Source organism: Caloenas nicobarica, chromosome 29, assembly GCF_036013445.1.
Source record: "Caloenas nicobarica isolate bCalNic1 chromosome 29, bCalNic1.hap1, whole genome shotgun sequence".
Lineage (NCBI taxonomy): Eukaryota > Metazoa > Chordata > Aves > Columbiformes > Columbidae > Caloenas > Caloenas nicobarica.
The window spans coordinates 3,723,304-3,745,708 of NC_088273.1; the positions used below are offsets into that span (position 1 = coordinate 3,723,304).

Genomic DNA, 22,405 nt, shown 5'->3' on the forward strand with positions numbered 1-22,405 from the left:
AGCGGCATCTCCTTTTGTCCTCCCGCAGGAGCCCCGCCACGAGGTTGGAGCTGGTGACACGGTTGTGGAAGTCAAGTCCCGGCTCAGCCACTCAGGGGTCTGCAAAGTGGTGCAATAAGGCCACAAAAATTGCATGTAAGTTCAGCCACTGCTGCTCGCTGTGAAGTGCTTGGGCGTGAGCTCCTGGAGAGGAGACCTCAAGAGACAGGCCTGATTTTTCTCTGGTGTTATTTTTTTCCCCAGGGATGGTGTTCAGCCTCACTTTCCATGGGGCAGGTGCCCTGGTCACCCTGTGGACACGTCTGCTGAGCGTGTGCGTCTTCACCATGTACGTAGTACAGGTTTTGCTGTGGACAGGGGCAAGGGGATGTCCAGGGCCGGTGCAAGCAAAGGGCAGAGCAGGGCGTGTTCCCCAGCCCAGACATTGTTGCCCCCGAGAGTGGTGAGAGCCTGGCCCAGGTTGCCCAGAGAGGTGGTAGATGTCTCATCCCTGGAGACATCCCAGGCCAGGCTGGACAGGGCTCTGAGCAACCTGATCAGGGTGAAAATGTCCCTGCTTATGGCTCATGCTCATGGACGTTGGACTCAATGAGCTTTGAAGATCCCTTCCAAGCCAAACTATTTTGTGATTCTATGTGAGAACACACCTGCTTTCTCAGCCAAAGAGAGAGAGCGAGGTCCACACCGCAAGGCTGCTGACAAGTGTTGTCTTCATTTCCTCTTTATGGATTATTTTCCTTCTCTTTCAGAAGGTGCTCCTGCAGCTCTTCCTCTGGGCAGGAGCTGCCAGTAGTGTTGAGCAGTGTGGACAGAAATCATGTTCCTCCTGGGCACAGTCAGCAGCAAGCTTCCCAAACGGCAGCTTTTCAGCCTAAAAACGCAAATCCAGCTGTGAAGGGGTTTGCTCGAGACTTGGCTCCTTGGCAGCCCCTGGACTCCCTCTTTTTCAGGCACAAGATGGCCCCAACAAAGAAGCGGTTTGCGATGGACATGCGGAGGATGCGCTTCTTGAGGGACATGAGGTTCTTCCGAGTCATCCTCTTGTTGCTCCTGGTGGCTCTTGGCATTTACTGCGTGACCTCGATGCCAGGGTGGTCAACACGGACAAAGGGATGGATGGAGGTGGGTGACTCCTGCAAGGGAGCGCTGCTGACGGCGGCTGGAGAAATCATGGGCTCTCCTGCATCCGTGCAGGGTGATCCAAAGAAGGAGCAGCTTGTGCCGTGTCTCCTGGGGAAGCCTCCCCTGGGGAGCCCTGGCAGCTCTGGTAGTGGAGACTCTAACGGGGAATTTTTCCCTTTCAGGAGCAGACATGTGGGTCTGCGGCAGAACGGCAGACTCGGAGGTAAGAGATGTTTCCTGAGCTGGAACTGGGTCTGTGCAGAAGCCTCAGCCAACAACTCCTGCTACCTGCACCCATTTTCCTAAAGCTGGGGCTCCTGTCCTTCCCTCCGGCCTTCGCTTTCCTCAGCCTGGTGAGGAGGGGAGCACTCGCAAAGCCGGGCGAGCACACGTGTCTGTGCTCCTTGCTGAGCTCCAGCGCTCTCCAGAGGGGATGGACCACTCTCTGACGAGATCTGCTTTCCTGGTCCTTCAGCAATTATCGGGCTTTGTTGGCGGCACAAACCCAAAAGATGCGGCTCCTGCTGCAGGAGGTGGCTCGGCTGAGGGGGGAGCTCCGCAGCGAGAGGAAGGTGAGGGTGCACTTGGGGAAGGAGGTTTGGCTGGGCGGAACCGCCAAGAAAGCCTCCTTGGGCTTGTTGGTGGGCTCGGACGGCTGACCGTGCTGTTTCTCAACCCAGGCAGCATCCAACGTGGCTTCGGAAGTCTCCGTGGAGATGTCTGACTGGGCGCTGCAGAGCACTGGTATGGACACAAGCAGCCCAGCCGTGCTCCCGGCGCTGCTCTCCAAAGCGGCAATGAGGACAGGACTGAAAAATGAGGAGCTGGCAGCGGCCTCACGAGTTGCGTCTGAGCACCGCGTCCTCCTGGTCTGTGGCCTCTTGCAGTCATCTGCCCTCCCTTCCTTCCAGGTGCCACCATTGACATGCGGAGAACTTCCCAGACCTACAGCTGCCAAGGGAAGTGGAGCTGCATGGTTTTACGGCTGTTTCACCCTGCCAACCCTCCTGAGGCTGTTCTGCAGGTATGGCACCAGAAATCCTCAGTGCTGGCGTCTTGCCTTCCTGGGAAGTTCGTGACTGAGCTCAGGGCACTTCCGAGCTGCAGCAGACCCCACAGACACCCCGGTGCCTGCGCTTCAAACTCCAGGAGCACTTGTGTTGGCCTCAGCGGTCTCTCACGCTTCATTTCTCTGCTGTTCCCATTGCAGCCGGATGTTTCCCCAGGGAACTGCTGGCCTTTCCAAGGGCATCAGGGCCAGGTGGTCATCAGGTTGCCAGCACGAGTCCATCTGAGCACCGTCACCGTGCAGCACATCTCCAAGGAAGCCTCTCCCTCTGGGTTTGTCACCAGCGCCCCCAGAGACGTCGCCGTCTTTGTAAGTCTCTGCTGGGTGCTTCTGCCTGGGATTTGGCCCTGTGGCAAAGCCGTGACAGCAACTTTGTGCGTCCTCTGAGGTTTGTTCCCCACTCTCTCCTGAGCCCGGCCGTGCCATGGCACAACACTTCAAGGGCTCTAGAGATTTCCTCTCTCAAGACTTATTCTGGCCAAAGCACCTCAGGGTTCTTCACCAAAACTTCAGGCGGAGACTGAGCTCCAGCCCAACCAGTGCCAGACGAGTGCGGGAGTCCCAGGAGAGGCTGGGAATGGGACGGGGCTGATCCAGCACGTACGTCTCCTCAGTGCTGGGATGAGTCTGAGCTGCTCTCCTTGTGCTTTGCCCCCGAGGGAGTGGATGCGGATGGAGAAGAGGAAACTCTGCTTGGGACGTTCATGTATGACGTGGCGAAAGATCCCATCCAGACCTTCCCTCTGAAGGTACGGTCCACATGCGGGGGAAAGATGCCAGGGAGCAAAGCAGGTTTGCCTGCAAGTCCGCAGCAGGAAGAGCGTGAACGTTTTCTCGCTGGGCACAGGGGCCCACAGCACTTTTGGGAGCTTGTTCCTGTGCAAAAGCGGGGCTGGCGGGGGCAGATCCATTGACTGCACTGTTGCTCTTAACGCCTCTGTTTCCTTTTCCCTCTTCACAGAACGCGCCACTTCGCAGAGCCTTTTCCTATGTCAAATTTTTTGTGAAGAGCAACTGGGGAAACCCGATGTACACCTGCATTTATCGAGTGCAGGTTCACGGGAAGATGGCAAAACCAGAAAGCCTCGGTTGAAACCAGAGAAGAAACAAAGGCAAAAAAATAAAAAATGATGTGTCAGTTCAGATCGGTGTAGAGGATTTGCAAATCCGATTCCTCACCCCATGAACGTTCCTGTTCTTGATCTGGCTAATCCGTGTCAGAGGTTCGTTTGTGTCAGATTGATTAGTGTCGACGTGGAATTTTGAAGTGTTTCTCCACTTGTTATTCTGCCCTCCCCTCGGCACTGGCATTCCAGGGCTGGGCAGGGTTGGAACTCCGTGCTCCTGGCAGCTCTAACAGTGTGTAGGATGGGCAGGGGGTCGGGCAGCTCGCTGATGGGCAAGAGTGTTTCCTGGGGGTTGCTGGAGGATTCCAAGGGGCTCCTGAGAGACGGGGCCGGTGAGTGGGCATCCCAGGATGCGGTTGGGGTTCTGCCATTTCATACCATTTCAACCAGCACAATGGGCTAAAGACAGAAGGGGGGAATTACAGAATGGTGTCGCGGTTGAGACGGAGAAACGACATAAACCATGTTCTTCCAGGATGAAAGTAGTAGATGCCATTTATTGCCACAAGTGCATTTTTATACAGTTTTACCAATTCATATGTCTCTTCACTATTGGTTACAAGTTACAGCAGTAACATCTCATTGGCTGATTTTGCTATCATCAATGTTACTCTTCTACTCCCTTCTCTCTCACGGTACACCTTGATATCTCCGGATACTCCTTTACTCCCATCTTTCTCACGGATAGGCCTTAATATCTTCAAGGCTGATCTCTGTTCCCATGCCCTCCATCAGGGAATCCACAGACCCACGGTAGTCCCCCACAATTCCCTCTTTTTCTTTTTGTGCTAAAAAAATTGCCTTCATTGTCTGCTGCAGGGCCCTTTGCAGCAGAGAAATCATGCATGGCAACATTAGTAACACAATCACAACAATCATCAAAACAATCAGTCCTGTTCGCTACTGATAACAACCACCCTGAGAGCCCCCAACCACTAAATTTATTTAACCAATCCCATCCATCACCAACTTGCAACTTTTGTACTCCCTCTTTCAGTACTTGTATACTTTTATGAATTGATTCAAATGATCTGACAAGGTCATATGGCACATACCGTCAAAATCTTCACATCCGTGTCCTTGAGCTAACAACAAAAACTCTATTGCAGCTCTTTCCTGCAGTGCAGCATGTCTTACAGAATCTACATCTAACAAAAGCCCACTTAAAGCCTTAGAAGTTCTGTTAGTTTGCTTAGCTAGCCAGCATCTTAATTTTTCTAAAGTATTTAAAGCTTGAGCTGTGCCAACACCAGGTACAAGAGATCCTAAAACTCTTAACCCCGATCCCCAAAAATCTACACTACCATCACATTTTGACTCATATATATGCAAAAAGCATTTTTCCTGTCTTACTCTTCTGTGATCTATCGTTATAGATACATTGGGTGTTAAGAGAGTTAATTGTCTCAAACTACACAGTCATCCAACAGCGTTAGAAGGAATTCCTGGCCAGGCTCTGTCTCCACAGATCAAGAATGCACTATACGGGAGTTTTCGGGGTCGCTGTCCCACATTGTCAACGGCACCCCTTGGATTCCTCCGCGAGGCATCACACCATTGAGTTTCATTTCTATGGTCACCAAGGGTAGCACGAACATTTTGCAGTTTTATCCATTCATGCTCTTATATATTGTTCTGACACTGCTCACAAAGCAGCTGGATACAAGCGTCCCTGGGCATAGATCCCAGCAATTCCAGATCCTGTGGTTCAATATCTGCTTCCGGGAGGCAATTAATCCAAAGTGCCATGTTGGTATTATTACAGTTCGTTGCGATGCCTCTGCACCGACCACTATTTTGAAACAGTCGTGTGATGCTGCTGTAGTTGTCAAGGGGGATGCCAACCAAGCATGTGTGGAACGGGCTTTCCAGAGATGCCGTAGCTAGGCGTATAGAGTCCTGGCCAGTCGTGTTGGCTAAAGTAATCCACATGTTAGTCTTTGTCTGTGCAGGCATCCAAAATGCAGCAGCTGCAGCAGTCATTGTCAGGAAGATAACACAGGTTTCACATTTCACGCTGGCAACCATTGCAGCCCTTGATCTGTAAAGACACAAGCATAGTCTCTCCCCCAGGTTACCAATTGATGTGGCCTTTTCCATTGACCATTAACTAGTGATGTGAACGTAACTAATGTAGGTTCTTTCTGATTTAGCATGTTTTTGGGTCATACTTGTAAGGTGTTTCATCACAGGGGGAATTTGGGCTGCACCACTTAGATATAAGTGATTCATCACATACAACGCTTTTGACAACCAGTTTTGTGGTGTTTCCCCTACTTCTCCCCCTTTTTGTTTAAAAAAAAAATTCAGAATCAGATGCGTGCGTTGGACCTTGACTACGTACTCAGAATCACAAATCAAATTTAGAGGTTCCTCCTTAAAAAGCTTTAAGTGACATAAAGCTGTGCCAAGTTCTACTAATTGTGTTGAACCTTCAATAATTTTTACAGAATGATGCCAATTGTTATCTTCACGTGAGACCGCTACAGCTTTATGAGACTTCCCTGAACCATCAACAAAAACTGTGCAAGCATATGGGATCAGACCAAACACAAGTATAGTCTGTGACCTGATGTGAAAGACTTGCAGGTTCTGCAGCAGTTTACATTCAGGCATGCCAAAAGCTATACTGTTAAGAAAATCAGCTAGTGCAATTTACAAGGACATAGATTGCAAATAAAAAAAAATCAAAATTAGATTTCACAAATGGCACATATAGGACAAAAGGATCATGGCCTATTAAGACTTAAATTCATTCCCTGCATTTCTTGATCAGAGTAACAATCTGTATATCAGTCTGTTAGCATTCTCGTCATACTGTCTCGCAATAGCCACAGGTTGTTTCTGTGTTGTAGCTATAAATAGACAAATCTGCAAGTCCCATCGAATGCAGTCAGCCTGTAAGGTTGTCATCAATTCATTCATCAAAGTCTCAAACTCCATTTTGGCTGTCATATTTACTGGATATCATTTTCCCTTACCGCATGGAAGTCCTGTTTCAGTTCTATCAACGTCGTGTTGGCTTTACTGAAACATTGGCTGCCAATACTAATGGAAATATAGCATTCGAAATTTCCGTGGAGATTTCTCACTTGTAGCAAGCAGATCTGCACCATCCAAGCAGCTTCTTGGAGGACATGCAACTAAACAGAATTCTCAGCAAACATTATTTGAGCTTACGATTTACTTAACAAATCTTGACCTGAGAGAGGTATAGGCCTTTCTGGCAAATACGAGAATTCAGTTATTAAAACTTTGTTCGAAATTTGGCATTCCATTGGTTTCAAAAAATGGCCTTTCTTTCTTTCCCATGACCTCAAAAACTAGCACGGTGAATTTACTAAGAAATCTCTTACAACTAGTTACCACAGAATAAGTCCATTTAAAAAAACCCCTTTTTGGTTTAATTTCCCAGCTTCATTAGAAATATGGATCCACTGGCGATGCCTTTAAATTTCACCCTCAGACTCCTTCATGCAGGATTACAGTTCTCCAGCAGTAACATTGCTGAGGGTTAGGCAGGGGGGAATAAAGCCTCCCTCTCGCCCCCATCTGAGATGGCAAGATCTCTAGCCCAGCATGAAAACAAATCAGCCCAAACTCCACATCAGACCAGCCTGGCTCCACTCCACGCCCAAATTAGTACCAGTCTGAGCCAGAGACGCACTCAGCACTCTGGCCCCCTGTGTACACATGCGCAGGCACGTCGCAAGAAGAGCCAGAGGCCACGAATGCATTGCAAAGAGCAAGTTTTATTTTAGTTACCTCTCTACCGGGGGATCTCCGAAGTCGCACCTGAGCTCCCAGGCAGAGGTGACACAAGGGGGACGCAGGCGCTGGTCAGTTCAGCCCTGCTGGAAGATCACTGCGCCTGCTGAGCTCGCCTGGATTTCAAGGCTTCAGGCTGGTGCAGCCTCCCGCTCTTTCTCACAACAAAGCAAGAATCTCGGACATAGTGATAAGGTGCCTGGAGTTTCTCACAGGCCTATGTTATCTAACACAGAGGTTCTGCTCATCGAGCACACAAGGTCAGTAAAACAATTAGCGTGATGTATGTGCTTTTTCTACAGACAGGTGCAAGTCACTTGAGCGTATTTACATTTAACTAACCTCCTCACCAAATCTCCCGCTACATTCCCATACACCCCCCAAAGCTGAGCGGTGTGAAAAGACCGACTTCAGCAAGGAGGTAAAGTGATGGGCTCTTTCCCCAGATGTGCCAGAACCTAAGAGACGAGACGGAAGCAAAAAAAAACAGCACTGACGACCTCTGATTCAGAGCCGAGAAGCCACGCAGTGCCACAACAAGGATGGATGACAACACTCCAGGGAAAAAAGACAGAGGGAGGGAAATAAAGCCCCCTTTCTCCGCTTAGCAGCGGGCAAACAGGTTTTTCCTTTTTTTTTTTCTTTCTCTTCTTGCTGCAGTTTAGACATAGCCAAGGCCACGCAAGTGGCGTAATCGCTGGTGCTAAGGAGGAGTTGCCGGACTGCTGGGTTACAATGAGTTGAGTTTATCTTGTAGCTTGACACAGGCCTGAAATTTATATTCACGCTGTACAGCACAGGCCTGGGATATTTTGCTTTTTTGTTTTCCCGTTTCATTCCAAACATCATACACTTTATATGCAATTCCAGTTAGCTCAGCAATAGCTACATTCCTTAGCTCCATTTACCTTTTACAATTTACAGATGTCAAAAACCAGTATATTAAACATCAATCTATTATTCCGTTTTCCTAGATCCAAATCAGTTCATATTCTAGCAACTTTTAAATACAACCAAGTTCACATCATAGCATTTAGGTTGGGATTTTTGTTTTTGTTTGTTTGGTTGGTTTGGTTTTTTGTGGGTTTTTTTTTTCAATGCGAATCAGAGTTTAACAATTTAAATTCTTTTCTGGTCTCAAAATTATTAGATAACAATAAGAGCAAATGGACTTACAGTACCGTACTTCATCTCACTTTTTCCAAAATTCTGCAGAACAACATCCATTTCAATACAGCACTAAAACCCAGAATTCCACATTCAAGTCACATTCAAGTACAATATAGTTTCAAGTTTTCTTTTATCAGAATATTTCCCCAGAAGTTACTCTAATGTGTAAGGATGCATCCTAAGGGGGAGAAAAGTGACATTTTAGTAGCAGAACCGGTTCCCATGTTGTAATTATCTCCCCTAAGAAAATTCTTTTGGTACCAAATATAAATATATAAACTAAAATACTGAGCTCAGATAGGAAAACCAAATACCAAGTTCCAATTTGCAGACGGATCACAGTTGCACTAATTCAAGACAATATCTCAATTTTAGCATTGCACCTGTGGACCGCTTACTGCTCAGCCAGGTAGAGGCGCCGCTGGGTCTCCCTGACAAAACAGCTCAGTGCGCTGGAGCCCAGTCGGCACCTGCCCCCGCACTGCTCTAGCAAGCTGGGCTGGGCAAGGCTTTTATCAGTGTCTCATCTGGCGTGCTACAACTGTTATCCCAAACCCAGGATTCTTTACTTGGTGTGCATACAAAACAGCCAAATTTGGTACACCGTGATGAGACACAGCCTATCGCAGAGTTGTGCAAGTCCAAATGCTGGTATAAAGCCAGCATGGTAGAAAGAAAAGTAACAGCTATTACACACAACATTTTATGATCACATTCACGCAGTAAAGAACTAAATTACTCATGATCTTCTATATTATCACAAAACGCACATTTTGAGTCCATGGATTCGCATTATTTAACAGTCTGCGAACTCACCATACCACACAACAGACAAAGACCTACTAAAACTGCAACATGCTTAAACAGATACCCACAAAGAAAACAAGCGAACAAGGAAGACATCTATGATTGCTGTGTTATACTTAAAGGTACTTAGAGGTTCTATTGTCTGGCCAGTTTTCCCAATCATTTAACTTCTATAGCAGCCACCACTGATTTCAATATTTCACAAGATCCTCTTTCCTCATATTTCCAAGTGCTTTCCTATGTTCTAAAACACCTCCCAATGCCGATTTCTTAGGAACACGGCTGAAAACAGTCATTTCTGACCCCATCTCGTAAGTAAAAAGCCATGAGAAGGGGGAGAAAGCACAGGGCTGCTTGCAGCACGAGTGGGGAAAGAGGGGAGAAGGATTTACGGCACACTTACACAATCAATACCACAAAAAACCAACTGTAACAACAACCAGTAAAACAATTAACTCACATTCCTGACAAGCTGCTTGATTTTCACAGAGGCAATGCACAGAAGCACGTAATACTTACTGGAAAACTCACAGATAACACGTTGACAGTAAACATTAGCATTCTCTACTGCTAATTTCAACATCAGTGCTTCCTTAGCTTCTAAGTATTCAACCTGCTTATTGATGGCCTCTTGAAGATGGTCAATAAATTGCATGTAGTTCTCATTGGGACCCTGTTTAATAGTCGTAAATGATTTGGCTGCTTTGTCGGTTTCAGGCACCTTTATCATAGCTTGATATGCAAGGTCTGCTGACTGCCTCGGGATTTCAGAAACTAATCGTGCCTGTAATTGTGGTGTGCCAATTAGTGTCTCTTCCAAGAGTTGGGGGATACCTGCCCCTTTCAATGAATCCCCATCGTTCTGTCCGAAATGATCTATAGCTGTTACATTGCATAGGTCTAATTTTGCTTGAGTCTTTCATGGTTTTTATCTGATCTCGAGGCAACACGTACACATACTCCTTTTCTTTTCCTTTTCAATTTTCAAGAAAATGCTGCAGACCCCCATCCTCACCCGACTCATCAGATAACGCAGACTTGAACGGTGCTGGAGAATCATTAGTAACAGGGGGGTTCGGAACAGTGCACATTTTCTTGGTGTGGTTTTTTTTTTCTCTTTTTTTTTTTCCAAATCTAGCCCAGGAAAGCCACCCCCCTCCGCTGTCTCTGCCTGTTCCCGTTGCTCTTTTAATCCTCTCAAAGCCTCTAGCAACAAGTGCCATGTCGTTAACAGTTCAGTTGTTTCTTTGGATCTTTGGGTACTGCTTTGCCCCATAGTAACATCCTTCATAAAGTCAATTCCAGAAGGCTAATACCCTGCTTCTTCAGAAGCAATTTCCATTACCCTCTTCTTTAGATAAGTTCCCCGCCATGTTCCTAGTAGCTCACCTACTCTTGGCGTGGTGTCTTTTCAAGGATTCGGATCTTTGGCAGTTCCCCGCTGCTGCTCTGTCAGCTGTACTGGGCTCCATCTCCCCAGCTCGTCATCGGCTGTCACAGCTTCGCCGCTGTCTCTTCTTCATCAGGGATCCTTCTTCATGCAGGATCATGTCGGGGTCACCATATGTCGTGGTTGAGACGGACAAACGACATAGACCAAGTTCTTCCAGGATGAAAGTAGTAGATGCCATTTATTGCCACAAGTGCATTTTTATACAGTTTTACCAATTCATATGTCTCTTCACTATTGGTTACAAGTTACAGCAGTAACACCTCATTGGCTAATTTTGCTATCATCAATGTTACTCTTCTACTCCCTTCTTTCTCATGGGTACACGTTAATATCTCCAGATACTCCTTTACTCCCATCTTTCCAAAGGGTAAACCTTAATATCTTCAAGGCTGATCTCTGTTCCCATGCCCTCCATCAGGGAATCCACGGACCCACCGTAGTCCTCCACAGAATGGGGGCAGGGAGCCACCCAGAGAGTGATGGGGAGAGACCAAAGATAGCAATTAGGGGCAAGTGCTGCCATTTCTTGAGCTGTCCCAGGAGCTGCATCCCTGGGACCCTCAAGCGATGTGACCTGGGCCCGATCCTGCACCCTGGTAGAATCACAGAATGTGCTGAGCTGGAAGGGACCCACAAGGATCATCGAGTCCAACTCCTGTCCCTGCACAGGACAACCTCACAGTTCACACCGTGTGTCTGAGGACGTTGTCCAGTCGCTTCTCGAACACTCTCAGGCTTGGGGCCATGACACCTCCCTGGGGAGCCTGTTCCAGTGCTCCAGCACCATCTGGTAAAGAACTTTTCCTCATGTCCAACCTGACCCTCCCCTGGCACATCTTCCTTGCATTCCTGGGGTTCTGTCATTGGTCACTAAAGAGAAGAGCTCAGCCCTGCCCCTCCTGTTCCCCTGCTGAGGAAGCTTAAGCCGCCATGAGCTCTGCCCTCAGTCTCCTCTTCTCCAGGCTGAACAAACCCAGGGACTTCAGCTGCTCCTGATACAGCTTCCCCTCCAAACGCCTCACCAACTTCGCAGCCTCTTCTGGACACTGCCCAGTAGCTTTATCTCCTTTTCTCCTGTGTCCCCAGCCCTGCACACAGTGAATGCTCCAGGTGAGGCCGCCCCAGTGCAGAGCAGAGCGGGACAATCCCCTCCCTGCCCGGCTGGCCGTGCTGTGCTGGATGCACCAGGACACGGGTCCCTCTTGGCTCCAGGGACGCTGTTTGTTCATGTTCAACTTGCCATCGACCAGAACCCCCAGGTGTCTCTCTGCAGAGCTGCTCTCCAGCACCTCGTCACCCAGTCTCTCTGTACAGCCAGGGTTGCTCTGTCCCAAGCACAAAATCCGGCACTTGCTCTTATTGAACTTCATGTGGTTGGTGATTGCCCAGTTCTCCCATTTGTCCAGATCCCGGGATAAAAGTCGAGCCTGGTCTATACCTTCTGAGCTATTACACCATTATAGGCTGCCCACATACGTGCTATGGGGAGAGTTCCTATTTGCTAAATCTTATTTCTTTACCATATCCTGGCACAGGTAAGTAGGGATGGCAGTGCAGTCTCAGGTGTTGGGCTCAGCCTAGAATTACAACAAGCCCACCTAAACTGATGCAGTAGGAAGGGAAACAGAAAAGGAGCTCGGCAAAGGCAGCCGTTAGAGTAGCGGATGAAAGCCGGTCACTGCCTCATACGAGGTGGGAAGGGGTGGGCTGGAGAGCCAGAGGGCTCTGCTGTCAGCGCTGGCAACAGGTCAGCAGCAGCTCCTCTGCAGAGCAGGTAACGTGCATTGGAGTCTTTCCAAAGGCCTTTGAAACTGCTGTGAACTGGGGCCCTGTGACAGTTGTGGTAAGGCCATCAGCCTTGCAGTTCTGCAGCAGTTCAGAGTCACTGAAACACTCTTGGTGGCAGATGCTGTTTGTGGGTTTCATTTTGGGTCTTTTTTAGTCATTTTCTTGAGGTACAATTATTTATTTGGAATCAGGTGATGGCACTGGCGCTCATCTTCTCTTTCTGGAGCACATCCTGACATCCTTTGTCATTCAGAGCTCTGCCCTCTGCTCCTGAGAGGAGCAATGGCCCAAGATAGTTGGTTAGCATTCAGGGACTGCTTCTACCAAGCTGAACATCAGTGCATCCCGACACATAGGAAGTCAAGGAGGGGAGCCAGGAGACCTGCGTGGTTAAACAGGGAACTGCTGGGCAAACTCAAGCGGAAGAGGAGAGTTTACAAATCATGGAAGGAGGGGCTGGCCACTTGGGAAGAATATAAGGCTGTTGTTAAAGGATGTAGGGAGGCAACTAGGAAAGCTAAGGCCTCCTTAGAGTTAAACCTGGCAAGAGGGGTCAAGGACAACAGAAAGAGCTTCTTCAAATACATGGCAGATAAAACACCAGAGGCAATGTAGGCCCACTGATGAATGGGGTGGGTGCCCTGGTGACAGAAGATACAGAGAAGGCAGAATTACTGAATGCCTTCTTTGTCTCTGTCTACTCTGCCGGAGACTGTCCTGAGGAGCCCCGTACCCCTGAGGCCCCAGAGGAAGGCAGGGCAATGGAGGAGTTTGCCTTGGTTGATGAGGACTGGGTTAGGGACCAGTTAAGCAATCTGGACATCCATAAGTCCATGGGTCCAGATGGGATGCACCCGCGGGTGCTGAGGGAGCTGGCTGAAGTCATTGCTGGACCGCTCTCCATCATCTTTGCCAAGTCTTGGGAAACGGGAGAGGTGCCTGACAACTGGAGGAAAGCAAATGTCACTCCGGTCTTCAAAAAGGGCAAGAAGGAGGACCCGGGCAACTCTAGACCGGTCAGCCTCACCTCCATCCCTGGGAAAGTGACGGAACACCTTATCCTTGGTGCCATCTTAGGACATATCAAGGATAAGAGGGTCACCAGGGGCAGTCAACATGGCTTCCCCAAGGGGAAGTTGTGCTTGCCCAACCTCATAGCCTTTTATGAAGACGTAACAAGGTGGATTGACGATGGCAGAGCAGTGGATGTGGTCTACCTTGACTTCAGCAAAGCATTTGACACCGTCTCCCACAGCATCCTCACGGCTAAACTGAAGAAGTGTGGACTGGACGATCGGGTAGTGAGGTGGACTGCAAACTGGCTGAAGGAAAGAAGCCAGAGAGTCGTGGTCAATGGGGCGGAGTCTGGTTGGAGGCCTGTATCTAGTGGAGTGCCTCAAGGGTCAGTGCTGGGACCAGTATTATTCAATACATTCATCAACGACTTGGATGAGGGAATTGAGTGTACTATCAGCAAGTTTGCTGATGACACCAAGCTGGGAGGAGTGGCTGACACGCCAGAAGGCTGTGCTGTCATCCAGCGAGATCTGGACAGGCTAGAGAGTTGGGCGGGGAAAAATTTAATCAAATATAACAAGGGAAAATGTAGAGTCTTACATGTGGGCAGGAACAACCCCAGGTTCCAGTATAGGTTGGGGAATGACCTATTAGAGAGCAGTGTTGGGGAAAGGGACCTGGGGGTCCTGGGGACAGCAGGGTGACCATGAGCCAGCACTGGGCCCTTGTGGCCAAGAAGGCCAATGGCATCCTGGGGTGTATTAGAAGGGGGGTGGTTAGTAGGTCGAGAGAGGTCCTCCTTCCCCTCTGCTCTGCCCTGGTGAGACCTCATCTGGAATATTGTGTCCAGTTCTGGGCCCCTCAGTTCCAGAAGGACAGGGAACTGCTGGAGAGAGTCCAGTGCAGGGCAATGAAGATGATGAAGGGAGTGGAGCATCTCCCTTATGAGGAAAGGCTGAGGAGCTGGGGCTCTTTAGCTTGGAGAAGAGGAGCCTGAGGGGTGACCTCATCAATGTTTATAAATATATAAAGGGTGGGTGTCACGAGGATGGAGCCAGGCTCTTCTCGGTGACAACCAACAGTAAGACAAGGGTAATGGGTCCAAGCTGGAACACAAGAGGTTCCACTTAAATTTGAGAAGAAACTTCTTCTCAGTGAGGGTGACGGAACACTGGAACAGGCTGCCCAGGGAGGTTGTGGAGTCTTCTTCTCTGCAGACATTCCAACCTGCCTGGACGCCTTCCTGTGTAACCTCACCTGGTGTTCCTGCTCTGGCAGGGGGATTGGACTGGATGAGCTTTTGAGGTCCCTTCCAATCCCTGACATTCTGTGATTCTGTGATTCTGTGACTGCCCCTGCCTCGGGACTGTTAATGAGATGCCCGGGCACGGCCCCCGGTGACTATTAACGAGCCGCCAGCAGCCGAACCGGCTCCTCGCCGCTGTTCCCGGCCCGTCATTGCACAGAACCCGCCCCCTCAGGCCCGTCCCCGCCCGGGCTCACGGCAGCGCCGCCGGGCCGCTGAGGGAGGGATCCGGCCCCTCATGATCCGCGAACGTCCCCGGCAGGGCCGTCTCGGGCTCCGGACAGGGCCCGGCGCCCCCGGGCGCCATCCCGGGCGGGACCCGCCCGTCCCGCTCCCCCGCAGCCCGAGGCCGCCCCAGCAGCGCCAGCAGCAGCGCCGGGGCCGCTCCCCGGCCGGGCCGTGTCCTCCCGGGGCCGCCCCCCGGCCGGGCCGTGTCCTCCCGAGGCCGCCCCCCGGCCGGGCCGTGTCCTCCCGGGGCCGCCCCCCGGCCGGGCCGTGTCCTCCCGGGGCCGCCCCCCGGCCGGGCCGGCTGTCGCGCTCCCTGCCCCGGGGAGTCCGGGCAGCGCCGGGCCTGCCCGCTCGTGGAGAGCGACTGCCCGCGGCTGAGGGGCGTGAGGGGCGGCCCCGGGGGGCGGCGGGGTCCCCTGAGCCCCGGGGCCGTGTCCGCCACTTGTCCCCTGAGCCCCGGGGCCGTGTCCCCCACTTGTCCCCTGAGCAACAGGAGGATGTCCCCTCAGTTCTGGCCCTGTCCCCCAACCTGTGTCCCCTCAACTTCAGGGCCGTGTCCCCCACTTGTCCCCTCAGCAATGGGGCCGCGTCCCCAAACCTGTCTCCCCTCAGCCACGGGGCTGTGTCCCCAACTTGTCCCCTCAGCCTTGAGACTGTGTCCCCTCAGTTCTGGCCATGGCCCCCAACCTGTGTCCCCTCAGTTCTGGCCCTGTCCTCCAACCCGTGTCCCCTCAGTCACGGGGCCGTGTCCCCCAACCTGTGTCCCCTCAACTTCAGGGCCGCGTCCCCCACTTGTCCCCTCAGCAACGGGGCCATGAACCCTCATTTCTGGCCCTGTCCCCCAACCTGTGTCCCCTCAGCCACGGGGCCCTGTCACCCAACCTGTGTCCCCTCAGTTCTGGCCCTGTTCCCCAAACTGTGTCCCCTCAACCTCAGGGCTGTGTCCCCAAACGTGTCCTCTCAGCCACGGGGCCGTGTCCTCCACTTGTCCCCTCAGCAACGGGGCCGTGTCCCCCACTTGTCCCCTCAGTTCTGGCCCTGTCCCCCAACCTGTGTCCCCTCAGCCATGTCCCTGCCTCCCCTTCCTGTGTCCCCTCACCGCTGCCCCTGTCCCCTCCCTCCATGTCCCCTCATGTCCGGCCCTGTCCCCCCCAGCCTGTCCCCACAACCGCGACCTCCCACGGCCCCCCCTCCATGTCTCCCCTTCACCACATCCCCCTGCCTCCCACGCCATCCCCCCCTCACCACGTCCCTGTCCCCACAGGTGACCCAGGGCGGGGAGGCCACCAACCAGGTGACAGTGGCCACCGCAGCCCCCAGCCCCGGCCTCCCGCTCCCCGACCTCCTGCTGCTGGCGCGGCCGGTGCCACCATCACCCCCCGACCCCGTGCACCTCTGGCCCTGGGCGGGGAGGGCATCCCAGGGAGTGCTGCACCCCCAAAATGGAGCCCCAGGATTAATGCCCCCTAATAAAGCACCCCATTATTTAACACCGCCCAAAAAAGAACAGCCCCTCCAATTAAATACAGCTCCCTAATTAAACCTACACCCCCAAATTAAACAACCCCAATTATACACAGCCCCTTCAATTAAACACACATCTGCAGAATTAGACACCTCCAATATTAAACAACCCCCAAATTAAACTCCCTCCAATATTAAGTCCACCTCCAAAATTAAACAGGCACCCCAAAGCTGGACTTACAACCCCCCAAAAAGCACAGCCCCTAATTAAACACACCCCAAACTACCCCACCAATTAAGCCCTCCAATTAACCCTTCCCAAAGCTCCCAAGGTCCCCAGAATTCGTGCCCCCCCTGCCCTGTCCTGCTTCACTATCACATTTGCTGGGGCACTGTGCAGGGAGAGGCACATGCTGGGGGACTGCCACTGCCCCCCCTAGATCCCAGGGTGCCCCCCAGACATCAGGTACCTCCCTCAGGTATTGGGGACCCCCCTGCACCCCGGATCTCCAGCCAGGACTCGGTCAGCGCCCCCCCAGCTCAGTGACTGCCCAGCAGCCGCAGGTGCCCCCGTCCCTGGTTTGCGGATCTGGGGGTCAGCACCCCCTGGCTGTGCCGGGCCAGGAGCCAGGGGTCCTCCCCGATGGCCACTGGTTCTTCAGCCACACCCCCTGGGGCTGGGGGGGCACAGAGTCAGGGCATCCCAAATTGACCAGCCGGTGACAAGTGGTGTCCCTCAGGGGTCCGTACGGGGGCCAGTACTGGTTAATACCTTCATCAACAACACAGACGGTGGGATCGAGCGCACCCGCAGCGAGTTTGCAGATGACACCAAGCTGAGCGCTGCAGGTGACACGTCTGAGGGCCGGGATCCATCCAGAGGGACCTGGACAAGCTCGAGAAGTGGTTCCATGCAAACCTCATGAGGTTCTACAAGGCCAAGCACGAGGTCCTGCACCTGGGTCGGGGCAAGCCCGGGTACCAGTCCAGGCTGGGGATGGAGGGGTTGAGAGCAGCCGCACGGAGAAGGACTTGGGGGTGCTGGGGGATGAAAGACGGGCCATGAGCTGGCAATGCACACTTGCAGTCCAGAAGGCCGATCGTATCTTGGGCTGCATCAAAGGGAGCGTGGCCAGCAGGTCTCCTCTCTGGTGAGACTCCACCTGGAGTCCCGTGTCAAGCTCTGGAGCCCTAAGAACAGGACAGACATGGACCTGCCAGAGAGGGGCCAGAGGAGCCACCGAAATGACCCGAGGCTGGAACAGCTCTGCTGGGGGAACAGGCTGAGAGAGCTGGGGTGTTCAGCTGGAGAAGAGAAGCTCTGGGGAGACCTTATTGTGGCCTTTCGGTACTTAAAAGGGGCCAATAAGAAGGATGGGGAGAGACTTTTTAGCAGGGCCCATTGAGACAGGACAAGGAGTGATGGTTTAAATTAAAAGAGAGGAGATCGAGGCCAGACATGAGGAAGGAATTGTTGCCCCTGCGGGTGGTGAGAGCCTGGCCCAGGTTGCCCAGAGAGGTGGTGGATGCCCCATCCCTGGAGACATCCCAGGCCAGGCTGGTCGGGGCTCTGAGCAACCTGAGCTGGTGCAGATGTCCCTGCTCATGGCAGGGGGGCACTGGGGGAGCTGGGAAGGGCCCTCCAACCCAAACCGTCCTGTGATTCTATGAACCCGCCACTGCCCTGGCTCAGCCCGGCAGTGCTGCTGGGAAAGCGTCTCCAGGAAAGGGCGAAAGCACCGGGCGGCAGCTGCTGGCGATGAGGAGAGGGCAGCGTGAGAGACAAGGCCCGGAAGCCCGGAGCAGGGGGTCTCGCTCGCTGAGACGGCGCTGTGGAAAGCCTCGGGGGATGGCGGGAGCTGAGGGCAAAACGGTGGGAAACAGCTCCTGAGGCGCTGGGACCAGCCCCACTCTAAACCTGCGTGTCTGTGCTGCCCCCGTGCCTGCCGTACCCGCACGGCCATCCGCCTCCCCTGCCTGCACGCCACAGGGCAGGGCCTGGGGGCCAGCGAGCGCCCGCCCGCTGGCACCGTAACTACGCCTGGAACCAGGCTGTGCTGAGGGACAGACGTCCTGCGGCAGCGGGAGAGGCCAGGAACGGCACCGTCTGCTCAGCACGCTCAGGGTGCTGCACATCTGAAGGACACCACGGCTTAGGCATTCTCCTCCAGCTTTATTAAATCCAGCCCTTCTCCCGAGAAGAGCTGCACCTCCGCCGGGCTTAGTGGGGCCAGCAGCACAGGGCTCGCAGGGTCCACCGCGATCTTGGCTGCTCCCTTGCGTTGCTCAGGATGAGGATGGTCTGAGCTGCCAGGGAGCAGATGGAGGGTTCACTGTCCTCCTCCAAGGGCTGAATGGCTGCAACAGAAAGCAGCAGAGCCCAGATGACCTCCCACGTCTGCAGAGACCCCCAGGCATCCCCTCCTGACCACACTCCCTTCTCACCGCTGCAGATCTCAGCCAGCTCCTCCTTGCTCGGGTCCCTCAAGGGCCGCGCAGCCAGCCCTGGGCACAGAGTTCTGTCAGACCCCTGTTCCTCCCCTCATCAGAGCCAACCCCAGGGGAGACCAGGAGCCGAGGTGGTGGGACCGAGCAAGGCGGCCACCAAGGCCACCTGCGTGGGCAGGGCTGGGAGGGGAGGCCAAGGCCCTGCACGGGGCAGCCGGGGCTCTGGCAGCCACAGGGCTGCTCCTTGTGCCAGGGCAGCAGCGGGGACTGGGGCCAGGCTGCCGAAAGAGGGACCCCGGGGGCTGTGACTCACCGATGAACCTCACGGCCGTCTCTCGCAAGCTGGCCTGAGCATCCCTCAGGTACGGCAGGCTCTGATACAAGTATTCTTGAGCCCTGCTCCTGTCGTGCTCCAGCTGGAGAGAGCACGAGGGGATGAGCATGTCGCTGTCCCTCCCCAGCTGGCTGGACCAGTCCCTCCTGCAAGCAACCCACCTTCCCCTTCCCCGCTCCGCGGCCATTCCCGTGTCCCAGCCAGGAGCCCTGTGGGGCTGAGGCTGAGAGAGACACAGGCCGAGGGGTCCCAGGGCTACTGAGAGCCCTCCCTCCCGCTGGCTGTGGGGCAGAGAGAAGAGCCCTTGGGGGCTCTGTTCTGGAGGACAGGGAACAAGGATGCAGCTCAGGGCTGCAGCAGGGCAGGCGAGGCACATCTGCAGAGCCCACAGCCCAGACATGTGCGGCAGCCTTCGTCCAGCCTGGGCCCTGGCCCTTGGGGGTTGTCCTCACCAAGCTCTCTCCAATCCGCCATGTCTGCTCTGTCTGCACCAGGAGTTTGAGCTGTTTCCACCTGAGCAGCTCTGCTGCGCCAAAGAGGGCTTCCCCGGCGGCCTGCGGAACAGCAGAAGCTGGGAGATGGCACCACAGTCTGGGGCAGGAGACCTGGCGTCCCCCTCCTCTGGGCTTTGTTCCTGAGGTGATTCTGCCCTTAGGGAGCTGGGACATGCCCTGGCCCAAACGTCCAGGGGTCTCTTCCCTGCATCACTGCTCAGCTTTGAAATCTGTACCTTGGCCACGCTCTGCATTTGGTCACTCATATGGAAGAAGAGTGGGAGCAGGCCAAGTCGCACAATGTTCCTCATCTCTCTCCTGTTGTTCCGCACCACCATCTTCATCAGGTCTCTGAAGAGACCGATGGAGCTCGCTCTCAGCTGGCTCAGCTCCTGGGAGGGAGAAGCACAGTAGGACGGGAGCACCAGCAGCTCTGCCCACGGTGAGCAGAAGCTCCTGCATGGCTGATGTGAGGGAAGATACACAGGGCGGCATTCTGCACACTGGAGCTGTGGGCCAGATCTGCAGCCCTGGGTGCGTGAAGGGCCACTCAAGAGACTTGCTCAGGCAGTGCCTGTGCCTCAAAGTGCCGTCCCAGCATCTCCCACCAGCCTCAGCAGCCACGGTGGGGAAGAGCTGTGGGAGCAGCTGGCAGGGAGAACATGGGCTGGGCTGCAGAACACAGAAACCATCCCACAAGAGCCCCGGGGAGAAAGGAGAGAAGCCCCTGCACTGAGTGGCTGGGCAGAAGGGCAGCTGTCATTGTCCGGTGCCCATGCACAGGGCTCAGGCTTATAGATCAGCCTTACGTCATCAAAGAAGGGCAGGAGAAATTTTGCCAGCGGCACAGCGATGGGGCTGGCCTCCTTCCTCTTCAGCCGAGGCATCACGGTTCTGAAGATCACCAGCGCCTTCATCTTGATGGCCTTATTGCCATACTGCAGGACCTGCATCAGGTCTGGCAGCATGACCTTCATTTTTCTTGCCTGTATGAAGAAGAGAGTTGCCCTTTTGGGACCAGGTCCATGCCTGGAAAGCTCCCCAGGCAGCCAGCAGGCCCCACCATGGCAGGGAGGGCCTTAGGAGCAGCCACCCCAGCACCTGACTGCCAGCCAAGGCCAAGCCCGAACCCACTGCCCTGGCCCCGGCTGCTGCCCTACTCACCATCTCGTCTCTCTCCGACAGCGTCATGATGCCCCTGAGCACCAGGGAGAGCATGGCCGGCCTTTCTTCCTTCAGGAACCTAAAGGCTGTGTAGGTCGGAGCGAACTCCCCATCTGCCAGATCACTGCTGGCCAGCATCTGAAAGCAAGGCAGCAGTGAGCGAGCGGCAGAGCTGCTGGGGCTCCTGGCACCGTGCAGCTCCTGGTTCCCAGGGCAGCCCAGGCCAAGGGCACCGGGGGCTTTTTCCGGTAACTCACAGCCAAGCGAACGAGGCAGTCGTCCTCCAGGTGCGTGCAGAAGAGCCTGCTCTTCAGGTCGTGGAGTTGGATGAGCAGCTCCTTCAAAATGTTCTGCACAGTCTGGGGCATGGAGAGCATCACCTCCCACAGTGGCAGGGCAGTGCTGCAAGCCAGAGCGCTCTGTCAGCAGGGCAGCCTCGGCCACAGCAGCGCGGCCGGGCTCAGCGCTGCAGGACGGTTGGGATGCCCTGGGCAGCAGCAGAGGGCTGAGCTGCTGCTCCCGTGGGGCTGGCAGGAGCGTGGTGGGGGGCTCTGGGCTGGCTTGCTCAGCTGTGGCTGCTGCGGGCCTGGCTGAGCCCCAGGGCTGGAAAGCATGGTGGGATGGAGGGTCCTGCTCCTCGGGGGTGTCCTGCAGGTTTCCTTGGCTCTGGCAGCCAGAGCATCTCCGGGCCCCTCTCCCCACAGGGAACAAGCCCTCATGGCTTTTGGGGCCAGTACCTGTCTCCTGGTGGTGCGATTGTCAGCAGTGTCGAGACCACCTCCCCAGGGCTCCTGTTGGCCATCAGCAGAAGCAGGGACTGCACCTTCTGCCGGGCTGGTGTCGTGTTGATGCACTCCAGGTTTTTGTGGATGCAGGTGGTGATCTTTGGCACCTGGAGGGGACACAGGTGAGGATGGTGCACCCACTGGAGTGCAGCCATTTCCTCAGCTGCCCTTTGCATCCCTCTCTGCTGCCTTCAGGTGGCTTCAGGTGCCTGAGACACCAGGGGTTGGGAGGAAGAGAGGGATGCAGGGAGGAACAAGGCTTGACAGGGCCAAAGGGCAGGGCAATCCAGCCACAGGCCACTTACATCCACCACCCAGAGTTTAGGGTTTCCCGTGACCACGTCCAGCGGGTTTCTGGCCATGTCCTTGTCAAAGGTGCTGGAGTCGGTCATTGCCTCGATGAAGAGCAGAACCATGTCTGTCCTCTCAGAAGGCTGGAGGTAATCTTCAAAGAGCTAAGGGAGGAAGGGAGGCAGCGAAGCCATGTCACGCCAAGTGTCCTGATGCTGCTGATGAGCCGGGCAGTGCCAGCAGCCCTGCAGAGACGCCCGGCAGTGCTGGCGGCCGTGCCCGCAGCAAAGCTGGCAGCAGGGGTGGCAGTGACTCCACAGGGAGGATGGGAAGAGAGTCCCCGGGGTGAGGGAGGAGGGTTGGGGTCACGGGTACAGGGTGCTGGCCCTGCCGCCAGCCAGGGCTTGCTGGTGGCCAGCAGGACTGGTGCTGCTGCTGGACACTGGAGAGCAGCCCTCACATCGTCCCTGCTCGGGGACAGCAGGAACCCTCTCAGCAGGGACAGGGAGGCCACGCCAGCCCCGCTGATTGTGGAGGCCTTTGCTCACACACGTCCCCTGCTGATGCCAC

General features: G+C 54.2%; 1 long non-coding RNA gene across 1 annotated transcript; it reads left to right on the forward strand.

The window, feature by feature from the left end:
* The first annotated feature begins 2,406 nt into the window (after nucleotides 1–2,406).
* Nucleotides 2,407–3,323, forward strand: LOC135999793 (uncharacterized). Its single transcript, XR_010607704.1, has 3 exons — nucleotides 2,407–2,500; nucleotides 2,851–2,940; nucleotides 3,153–3,323. It is a non-coding gene; the product is annotated as an uncharacterized LOC135999793 (long non-coding RNA).
* Nucleotides 3,324–22,405: the final 19,082 nt, after the last annotated feature.